This window comes from Saimiri boliviensis, chromosome 6, assembly GCF_048565385.1.
Source record: "Saimiri boliviensis isolate mSaiBol1 chromosome 6, mSaiBol1.pri, whole genome shotgun sequence".
Classification (NCBI taxonomy): Eukaryota; Metazoa; Chordata; class Mammalia; order Primates; family Cebidae; genus Saimiri; species Saimiri boliviensis.
This window is the reverse complement of record NC_133454.1, coordinates 64,383,156-64,395,377: the sequence shown is the minus strand read 5'-3', so window position 1 is coordinate 64,395,377 and position 12,222 is coordinate 64,383,156. Positions and strand designations below refer to the sequence as shown.

The 12,222-nt window shown below is 35.7% G+C and overlaps 1 protein-coding gene across 10 annotated transcripts in view; it reads left to right on the top strand.

Moving 5' to 3' along the window:
- The window catches only part of ARHGAP32 (Rho GTPase activating protein 32), a 298,214-nt gene that overhangs the window by 138,294 nt on the left and 147,698 nt on the right, over positions 1–12,222 (top strand). The window lies entirely within an intron of this gene.

The window sequence follows — 12,222 nt, the reverse complement described above, 5'->3', positions numbered from 1 at the left end:
TCCTAGGTCAGGAAGAGCTGATTAAAAAAAACAGTAATGAATACATTTTTCACTTTGTGACTGTTAAGCATTTGATCCATCTGTTTGAATGATTTAGTTTACTCAGCTTGCAATTTAGGTAAATTGTTTTCTACTTAATTTATTTTGCTTTTTTTTTAAAAAAAAAATCATTACAAGGTAGAATGAGCTCTTTTGGAGGTAGTAAATGCTGCAAGGAGTTTTAGCAAAGTGAAAAGAAATAGGAGGCTAGAGATCTAAAACCAGACCAAAAAATATTTAAATGTTTTAACATTATATGAAAGGTTAGGAATTCTCTATGAAGTGTCTGATTTAAATAAAAACGTAACTATTAATGGTAAACATTGTGTAATGGAATAGAAATAGCATTGGTCTTAGTTCACAAACATAGATTCTAATTTTCTTTTTGCTTCTTAGGAAGTTTTTGACCTTGGGCAAGTAGCTCAGCCTCTTTGGTTTTATTTCCTTTATGAGGTGAATGGGGTTGTACTAAATAGTATCATAGTTCTAAACTTTTATTATTTTATATTTAAAGAGTTTATAATGGCTGCATTGAAGATGTGGTAGAGAATAGACAGTTGTTACTCAGCTGCATTTGGCTCTCCTGAGATTTTGTTAAATGCCTGGTATTAGAGTCCAGTCCTCTTAATTGGAGAACTGTGTCTAATTTTTATGGGGAGAACCCATTAGGTAGACTTTCTGCCAGTGAATAGACTGTAATCTTCATTTTAGAGGGTCACACCATGTTTCACTTTCTCCATTGCACTTACTTCAACCCTGCAAAACATTCCATTACTCAGGCAGAAGAGGGAAAAAAGATGTGATACTAATTCAGTTTGTGACCTTGCGTGTATGAGGTGTATGAGTGAGATGTTTCAGGATTGTATTGATTGGAGGAGGCCTCTGGAGTATGGAAGATAGAGGTGGTTCAAAGAAAATCAGCCCAGCTGCACCGTGCTGAGCCACAGCAGAATCTCCTTTCTGTGTTGACTGTGCTCTGTTTGGCATACCTCTCCTGCCAAGTTTTGTCCTGCCTCTGTTCTGTGTCTTTGGAGACTGGCCTCTACATACCACATCTACCAGTTTTGCTTGCTTTTTGCTTCTGGATGAATTCAGCCCATGTCAGATACTATCAGGAGGAAAATGTTAGTTTCCATTAACTGAATTGCACAGCAAAAGAACTATAATAGCATCCTGGTTTGACTTACATGCTTATGCTTTTTTATCTTGGGTTGCTGTTCTCCCTCAGGCTTGTATAAGGTTTTACATTTTTATGGACTGATTGAATTCCATTTAAGGAAAAACAAAACCAGTAATATTAACCTCTATACAATCCTATGTTCTGTTTGTTACAAGCAGTTAAAATAAAGTTCTTATGTCTCAGTTCTTATTCTTTATCATTTTATAACCATCTTGCTTTTTACATAGGGAAATCTTAGCACATTTGATTCTAAACATATTTATGGAAAATGAATCCTTTATTTTCAATATAAGGTTGGAATGTGTTCTAAAGAGAAAACAAGTAAGAAAACTTAGTAAAAGGTATCAATAATAGATAATCAGTTGTATGCTGGGCCGCTTAGTATAAACCAGTAGGTCGTTCATACTGTCAATTGGCCAACTGCGTTGTTGCTTTTTAATATATCCCAAATTGTAGGATATTCTGCAGCCACATACCTTTTCTTTTTTACCCTGATCTTAGACATTTCTCTTAGATTTACAGATGTATTGTCTTTATGTTTATAGCCCTTTCTTCTCTTCAGATCTTCAAAATTTATAATTGCAGTTGACCATTGTATTCTAGTATGACAGAAGATGCTAACATCTAAATTTTTAAAATCCAGATGAAATAATCCTTAACTTTGGGGCTTTTAGTTCTGAAATGAAATAGTTATTTATAATCCTGTGTGTTAGAAATTCCAATGACCAATTTTATTTAGTCTGAAAGACACAGTTGCTTAAAAAAAAATTTAGACGTAAGTCATTACTTTTACTGGGTCAGTACTGTCATTACCATATAATGACATATAATGTACAAAGGACATTTTTATGATCTCTCCTTTGAATTCTAGCCTTGTACATTCAGCTGACTTCCCTGCATCTTCACTTGGATGCCTAATAGCACCTCAATCATTGTGGCGTGCTCAGAACAGTCTTTCAGGCCTGTTCTTTCTGCTGTTTCCATCTTGGTAAACAGCAACTCTATCCTTTCAGTCCTGAAGCCAGCCAAGAACCATGGAGCATCTTGGACTTCTGTCTTTCTGTCAGTCCTCACATCCAGTCCATCAGCAGATTTTTTGGCTTCATCTTTAAAATAAATCCAGAATCTATCATGCCCACCTGCTTCTCTGCTATCACTTTACAGTACAGCATTATCTTGGGGAGGATTATTTCAATAGTCTTCCATAGTTGGCACAGCAGCAAGAACGAATGATTCTTTTCTAAGTCCAATCATGTCATTTTTTAAAAACTCTCTGGTTACTTCTCATCTTATTCAGAGTAAAAGCCAGATTTCTTAATCTTTTCTACAAGGATTTACAGAATGCATCCTTACCTTTCTAATCTCATCCTTCTTTTCCCCTCAGACAGGGTGATCCAGCCACAGTGGCCTCTTTGTTTTCTGCCAGTATGCACATCCCCTTCTCCGGGCCTTTATACTTTTTGTTTCCTCTACTTAAAAAATGCTTCTCTAGGAGAGCCACACACCTTGCTGCCTCCCTTTTTAAAAGTACTTACGGCTGGGCGTGGTGGCTCAAGCCTGTAATCCCAGCACTTTGGGAGCCCGAGGCGGGTGGATCACGAGGTCAAGAGATCGAGACCATCCTGGTCAACATGGTGAAATCTTGTCTCTACTAAAAATGCAAAAAATTAGCTGGGCATGGTGGCATGTGCCTGTAATCCCAGCTACTCAGGAAGCTGAGGCAGGAGAATTGCCTGAACCCAGAAGGCGGAGGTTGCGGTGAGCTGAAATCATGCCACTGCACTCCAGCCTGGGTAACGAGTGAAACTCCGTCTCAAAAAAAAAAAAAAAAAAAAAGTACTTTCTCCAGTGCTATCTTTTTAGACTGCACCTTCCTTACATAAGATTGCCGTTCTAGTCACCAGCATTCCTCATCTCCCTCTTGTTGTTTATTTCCCTTCCTACCACTTAACAGTATTTGGCCTGCTAAATATTTTATTATTTATTTTCTTCCCCTCAACATGTAGAACAGTGGTTGACACATAAAAACTACTCAATAAATATTTGTTGAATGAATAATAGATGAATGAGATGAATGGACAAATGAGTTTATGTTTGAAGAAGAGATAAAATTGGTTTTTAAATGCTGTTTTACTGATTCATTTTTATTAATCATTTTAAATTTATTTTTATATGATAAGAATATGTATTCCTTATGTGTGTTTATTTTAAAACAAATTATGTAACCATCCTGTTTAAGTCTGTTTGGTACCTTCAGTTGTAATGTGTGGTATAGTTGTAAGGTGTATATAGTAGTATGCTGAGGAGATCAGAGCTGGTGTGGTGTAGAATGGGTATGGCCAGCGAGTAGTGTGTTCTCATCGGGCTATACTATCTTAATCACTAGGTAGATCTGAAGTTAGTCTTAGTCTTGCTTTCTTTATCTTTACACTGAAAAGGAAGTACGTATCCTGGATACACTGGAATACTAGTTGATAGCTAACGTTCCTTTGAGCTAAGCAATTGTAGACGAACTGTAAGTTCTGATTGAACTGAGGTTGTGATAAGGTGAAGAGGAAAATAGATATAAAAGCACAGGGGAGGAGACATTGTACCACGCCATATTCTTATTTTAGTCTACTTCCATAGAGCTTGAATAAGCTGTACATATCTGTAAAAATTAGTACAGATAATTGCACATGTCATAGAAGTAGCTTCTTGAAACATCTTTATATTTCTGGGATATATTATGCTGAGGTGTGTGTGTGTGTGTGTGTGTGTGTGTGTGTGTGTGTATTCCTTTTTTATACTCTACTAAGATTTTATAATTTCTGCATCTGTGTTTTATTGGTGAAGTTAACCTGTATGCTATACTTGTCCACTAGCCTAGCCTAAGTCTGGGGAATTTCTACTCCCCATCCCATTCCCCACCCCTTTTAAATAAATGCACTGGAATAGTTTGTGTTAATCGGAGTTACCTGTTTTTGAAGGGTTAGTAGAATTTTCTTGTTAAAAACTTTTGAAACTGTTCCCAATTGGGTCCTTAATCTTTACCATCTTTACTTACCGTTTCAACTTATGATTTGATTATTGCTCATTAGGTTCTTTTGTGTCTTCTTAGATCAATTTTTATCATTTATATTGTCTTAAAAATTGTTCATTTGTTGTAGCTTTTCAAATTTATGGGTTATAAGTTGTACACAAGATACCCTTAAATCTTGGTCTTATCAAGGAACCAGCTTGTGATTTTACTGATCAGCCAAAGTTTTTTTTCTTTATTTTTCATACCAATAATTTCTAAGCATAGCTTTCCTCTTATTTGTTTCTTGAATTGAAAGTTTAGTTTTTCGTATATGTGTATATTTTTTTCTAGAAAAAAGTTGAGAATAATGTGTATTATATACTAGTACTTGCCTTTCAAAGAGTAGCTTTGTCATAAACCAACTTTGTCAAATATTAATATTATACTACATATGCCACTTAATCTCTTCTGCAATAGGTATTGTCATGATTCATTTGTTTTTAGGCATTAATTTTTAATAAGTGCATTTCAGTTTGGATATTTTCCTGTGAATAGTACTTTGGGCGAATTCTACAGATTTTGATGTATAAATGTCTAGTGTTTTGTTTAGAGAAATTTAAATTTCAAAAAAAAGAAGCAATTACTAGAACGTATTTTTTTTTAAGTAAAACCACATGAAGTTTAAAATTCTGCAAATTTATTGTTATTGCACTTATTTTTCCTGTTGTATTATTTTGCAGTCCAAAAACAAAGATTAATTCACATTTTACAAAATATTTTTCAGTAAGAAGCTGGAAAAAGAAATCTCTTGTAACATGCCAAGAAATGACTGGGGTGTTGGGCCTGATCAGTCGAGGCGGCACTGTTCCTGTTGTGCTTTGTGTTGTACCGCCATCTAGTGTGTAGGATGGTAAAAAGGATAAGCTGGGTTTATATTTTCTTTATTATCCGATTATCTGAAGTTATCACTCGATGTGCTTCTTTTTATCCAATTTCATACAAAACATTAAGTTAAATTAACCTGAATGGTTGAATTCAGGTTTTTGCGTAAATAAGGAGTAGGAAAAGTATGAATTTAATACCTGTGTCCTGAGGTTTCTGTATGCAAGCTTCCTGTAGGGGGCTTGAAAATGCTGTTGTGGCTTTCTGCCATTAGATGCATTTCTGCCTTGATACTGGGAAATGCGGAAAAAAAGTAGTTAAGTTTGACCTGAGTGTAGGAATATTGAGATGTAATAATACAAAAAATTTTAAAAGCCCGAAGTTTCATTTAAAATGAAGTAATCAGAATTATAATAAAAATACAAGCCAATATTTATTGAATGTTTTGTCTGAGCCAGGCATTACACCAAATTCTGTTTACACATTGTCTCAATTATGTTTCACAACAATTTCAGGTACAGAAATTTAGGTAAATCCTCATTTGTAAAATAGAAATAAATATATCCATTCCAACTATATCACAAAACACTATGGGAATTAACTGACATAATAATTGTGGAGTACATTTTACAGGACTGTAGAGAAAGGCAAAAGTTCTAAAGAAGTGCTTAGGTAAAGTCAAAACATCATCTTTAAAATGTAGAAAACTGTACTTGTCCTGATGACCCAAGGACAGTGTTGTGAGAATTGAGACAGTGAATACTGACTTCACCAGAGTACTTTACTATCAGCTAAGCTTTCACCGTTAATAAAAATAAATTACACTTGCAGTTTGAAAAATTAATTTGTACATATTTTCAGTTTAAAATAATCTCATATAGAAGTACTGTTACTACATGTGTAATCATTTGAAATAAAAGCCATGCTAATTTTATTCTCACCCTGGCTACAAAGTTTAGTTTTCCTCAAATCAAAAGAGTTAAAAATCTTAGCCTTACTTTTCTGCATGTTTTGTGGTACTACTACCATTATACAGGGAAATCATTGTCCTTTCAAGAGAGGATTTGAAATGAAATGTTCAGGTAGTGAGTTAGCAGTGCCACTGTCGTCTCAGTACTGGATTTTAACTGTATCTCATTTGAGATTATTTAGTCCAAGAATTAGTTGCGTAAAAGTGGTTGGACTATTAAAAAAATATATCTATAGTGGAGTCAGTTATAATTTACAGGCAGTTTATTTATAGTATTGTTGAGTCTAAGACATTGAAGAGTCTGAGATGTTTTCCTGCTAGTAAGCTAACAAGTTGGCTTGCCACAATTATGGACACACTACACACATTCTCAATGTTTTTCTCTTTCTCTGTCTCTCTGTAGCCTCCCTTTCCCTCAGCAGAAACCTGAAGTCTCTGGACCAGAAATCATATCCTTGTTTACTTGAAAAGTAACTTACATTGGTTCCCTAGACCCTAGTTTTCCATAAAGTGATGTGGTGACGGCCAGAGAAACCCTGTATTTACAAGTGGGATTTGGTACCACAAGAAAAGAACTCTGCACTTTTGAAACTTGAAGCTCATAAAGGAATAGCAGCATTCCTGCCCATTCTCCTTTCTCGAGATGGATAGATGGGACCTTTGCTCTGGAATGTAAATAAATCTCTGGGAAAAAGAAGCAAAGATCTCTTTCACAAACACCCTGTAATGTAAACATGACTGAGGGGAGAGTGAAAACTTTTACCTCTGGAGGGCTCCATCTTTAGGGTTCCTGGGTTAAGTTCAGTCACATAGCCCAGGTGCCAGTGCTCTTTGCTAAGAAAGCCATGACCATGCTGAAATGTGAAAATATGTATGAAGCAGTTTCCTGACAAGTATATGTTTTTGAGTAAGCATCAATAAGATGAGGGATTTGATTCTGCTGTTGTGTTATTTGGTCTCCTTTTGCACTTATTTTTCATGTGGTAGGCATCACACTGAAGTGATTGTGAGTCCAATGTTTAAAGATGAATACATCAGTTACTTTATCTGATACTCAGCTGAGAAAACAGTGTTCTATTCCAACTCTGGAAAGAAAAACTGTTAGGTCTGTTAAGATGCTTGTAGGTCTCTAGCTTTTTCCTGATAAATTTGAAGGGCAATTTGCCTTTTATTGATTTTTGCTTTATGTGCTAGAATTAGAACTTATTTCACTTATTAACCATGTAATATGTAATTCTACCATAGAATTATTCTTCCTTTTGGCATCCTGAGCTCAGCAGTTTTGAAGTAGTGCTTTCAGTGTCTCATGGGTGGACCACGTAATATTACACAACAGAAATCATTTTCTGTGTCTCCACATCTGCTAGACAGGCCGTGAGGTGAAAGAAAACTTATTTACAAACCCCATAGGTATGACACAGTGAAATTAGAACTACAAAAGATGAATAATAGAAAAGAACTCTTTCTGTGTTCCATTTGCTATCTGTTGATTAAGCTTTGGTGAATGGTTTCTTATGTGGGTGGGTGGTATATTTTTACTCTGTTCTATGCTACTGATTTCCATTTTCCATATGGAGAAAGAACTTTTCTGAACATTTGAAGACTTGCTGAATAGAGTTGTATTTTTAAAGATCCTAACAACACTAATTGTAATTGGTTTCTATGGTGATAGAAAAGTGAACTCGATGCAGGAAAAATAACTCCAAAGATAGATTTGGAAGAAATTTAGAAATATGGGATTTGGAAATCTTGTTTGCCATTTCTAATAGATGAAGTACTGAAATATTATTAAATTGAAAGAAGCAAAAATTATTTAAATAACTGAGTTCATGTCATAAATTTCTACAGGCAAATGTAGTTCAGTATTTCATAGTGTATAGTCTTTGTACATGTAGTTCAGGTACTGCATAAAATACATTAATATTCAGACATGTATAGGGTGTATTAAAACCCGTAGTTCACTTAGGATAGTTTTACTGAATATCTTGTATGTGCTAGTCACTTATGTGAGTACCACTGATGAAGTAGATAGTCTTTCCTCAGAGAGAACAAGTGATATACGAGTAAATGTAGGAGAAGAACAATGTTATAAATGTTGTAAGAGTCTTTGCAGGTATTCAGTGGTATTTGTAGGTATACCTACTTTGTAGGTATTCAGATTATGTCCTGTGGCATTCAAAACTCTTCACCTTTATTGAAGACTGAATAGAATTTGGATATGAAGAGACAGAGGTGAAGAACCCTCAGCCAAGGAAAAATAGTACAGACAGTGTGTTTTTATTGTTCAGCTCCCACTTATAAGTAATACCATCAATTACTTTCTTAGTGAGAACTGAGAAAGGATTACAGGATTTTAAGAAGAGAGTACCATGATCAATGTGTGCTGGAGATGGAGAGAGACTATTTAGAATACTGTCATAATTATCCAGATGTAAGGATGCCTAGAACCAGGGAAGTAGCAGTGGAGAGTGGGGAAAAGGGGTGACTGTAAGAGAGAAGTTTTAGGAGACATGAGAGATTAAGGAATCAAAGGTAAAAATGAGACCTTGAGCCTGGGAATGTAGAAAGGGAGCATGTGTGGAAAGGAGGAGAAGTAGTAGAATCTAGGGTGATTAGATTGGTCAGCTGGGTGAATGGTAGTACAATTTGTTTACTTCGTGAATTCAGGAAGAGGAAGAGAATATGTGAGGAAAGATGAAGAAGTCAGTTTTGAAACTAAGCACTGTATTTCAGGAAGACAATGTTTGTTTATTCATTAAATACATAGTGATCCCTACTTAAATCTCAGGTACACTTGGCCCTTGAATAACATGTGCTTGAACTGTGTGGGTCCACTCATGTGAATTTTAAAAAATAAATATATTGGAAATTGTTTTAGAATTTTGCAACAATTTGAAAAAACTTGCAAATGAACCATGTAGCCTAGAAATTTGGAAAAAAACTAAGAAAAAGGTATGTTATGAATGCGAAAAAATATATAAACACTAGTCTATTTTATAACTTACTACCCTAAAAATACACAAATATATTATAAAGAGTTAAAATTTATCAAAACTTATATAAACACAGACTGACCATGGTACGATTCCTAGGCAAGAGGAATGTAAACAAGCATAAAGGTGTGAAGTATTAAATTATAACTGCATACAATTTAATGTAGTACATTATGTACTCCTGTAATAATTTTGTAGCCACCTCCTGTCGCTATTGTGATTTCAAGTGTTACAAGAACCCACTTAAAACACTGTGGGATGCTAATCATCTCTGTATGTGCATTGTGTATTGCAGTAAAAAGTGATCTTATATTTCTTCCACATTTTTCATTGTGTTTGGTGCAATACCAAAAACATTGAATAACACCATGAGACTCATACAAAATGCTACTAGTGATGTTGGAAATGCTCCCAAGAAGCAGAGAAAAGTTATGACAATATATTAAGAAGTAGAATTGCTTGATACGAACTATAAATGAGGTCTACAGCTGCATTTGCCTACCATTTCAAGATAAATGAGTCTGTTGTAAGGTCCATTATTTTTTTAAAAAGGAAATTAATGAACCTGTTATTGCAGCTACACCTATAGTTGTGAACACCTTGCAGTTTATGTGAAATACGTTTTATCTCATAGGGAAAATGTAGCTTTCATGTTGGTGCAGGATTGCTGTAAGATGGGCCTACTTACAGATTATAATATGATTTGAGAAAAGCAGTCATTTGCTTTTGATATGTATTTTGATTTATATTTTGACAACGTAAAGTAAAAGGAAGGTGAAGAAACTAAAGTTGGATAATTTAATGCCAGCAAAGGATGGTTTGGAAATTTTAGGAAAAGATTGGCTTTAAAAATGTCAGGGTAACAGGAGAGCCTGCTTCTGTCAGCCAACAGGCAGCAGATTAGTTCCCAGATACCATTAAGAAAATCATTGAGAAGAAAGGATATCTGCTTGGACAGTTTTTAGTGTACCACGAAGCAGCCAAATATTTGAATTTTTGGTATCCCAAAAGGTGAAGAGAAAATGAAAGGGATAGAAAACCTATTTAAAAAAAATAATAACTAAAACTTTCCAGTTTTTGCAGGAGATTTAGACATGCAGATACAGGAAACTCAGAAATTCCCAAATAGATAAAATTCAAAACGGTCAAGGCACATCATAGTAAAACTGACAAAAGTGAAAGACAAAGAATTCTGAAAACAGCAACAGAAAAGCATCTAGTCACTTGTAAGGGAACCTCCATCAGCTCCATCAGACTAATGGTGAATTTTTTTTTTTTTTTTTTTTTTTTGAGGTAGAGTCTCGCTCTGTTGCCCAGGCTGGAGTGCAGTGGCGTAATTTTGGGTCACTGCAACCTCTGCCTCCTGAGTTAAAGCAATTCTCCTGTCTCAGCCTCCCAAGTAGCTGGAACTACGGGCGCAAACCATCACTTCTGGCTAATTTTTGTATTTTTAGTAGGGATGGGGTTTCACCATATTGGTCAGGCTGGCCTCAAATTCTTGACCTCAGGTGATCCAACTGCCTTGGCCTCCCAAAGTGCTGGAATTACAGGTGTGAGCCACCATGCCCAGCCAACTAATGGTGAATTTTTAAGCAAAACCCTACAGGCCAGGAGAGAATGGGATGATATACTCTAAGTGTTGAAAGAAAGAAAACTGCTAGCCAAGGATTCTATATTCAGTTTATTTCTCCTTCATAAATAATATGCAGAGATAGAGGCGAAGAACTTCCTCATAAGTGAAGGAGAAATACAGTCTTTCCCAGAGAAACAAAAGCTGAGGGAATTCATTACTGCCACACTTTATCTCCAAGAAATGCTTAAGGGAGTCCTACACCTGGAAGCAAAGGATGATATCTACCACCACGGAAACATACAAAAGTATAAAGCCCACTGGTAAAACAAACACACAAGTAAGAAAGGGAAAGGACTCAAATCCTACCACTGTGGAAAACCATAAAACCACAATGACAAACAAAAAAATAAAAAGAATAAAGGATATGCAAAACAACCAGAAATCAATTAATTAAATGAAAGGAGTAAGCCCTCACATATCAATAACAACTTGGAATCGAAACAGATTAAAATTCACACATCTTCCAAAAGATATAGACTGGCTGAACAGATTAAAAAAAAGAAAACCCAACTATATTCTGCCTATAAGAAACTCATCTCACTTTTAAGACATACATAGGCCAGGTTGCAGTGAATCACTGGAAGCCAGGAGTTCAAGACCAGCCTGGGCAACAAAGTGGAACCCTGTCTCTATGAAATTAAAAACTATATATGTATATATCCAGGCACAGTGGTGTGCACCTGTAGTCCCAGCTACTTGGGAGGTTGAGGCATTAGGATCACCACTTGAGACCAGGAGTTTGAGGCCACAGTGAGCTATGATCATGCCACTGCAGTGCAGCCTGAGTGACAGAGTGAGACCCTGTTTCTTAAAACAAAATCATATAGACTGAATATAAAAGGATGGAAAAAAGATACACCATGTAAATAGAAACCAAAAGCAAGTAGGAGTAGCTATACTTAGATCATACTTTGAGTCAGAAATAGTAAAAAGAGACAAAGAAGGTCATTTTAATATAAAGGGATCATTTATCATTATCCTCTTGTTCAGCGAGAGGATCTAACAATACTAAACATATATACATCCAGCATGGGCGAACTCGGATATATAAAGCAAATATTACTGCATCTATTGGGAGAAATAGACTCCAATGCATTAATAGTGGGGGATTTGAACACTACACTCTAAGCATTGGACAAACCAGCTACACAGAAAATTAACAAAGACACATTGGATTTAAACTGTACTTAAGACCAAATGCATCTAACAGATATTTACAAAATTTTCATCCAGTTGCTGTAGAATACACGTCATTGACACATGGAACATTCTTCAGAATAGATATGTTAGGACACAAAAGGAGTCTCAACAAATTAAAAAATCATTGAAATCAGCTGGGCACAGTGTCTGACACCTGTAATCTCTAACACTTTGGGAGGCTGAGGCAGGTGGATCAGGAGGTCAGGAGATTGAGACCAGTCTGGCCAACATAGTGAAACCCTGTCTCTATTAAAAATACAAAAAATTAGCTGGGTGTGGTGGTGTGCACCTGTAATCCCAGCTACTCGGGAGGCTGAGGCAGGA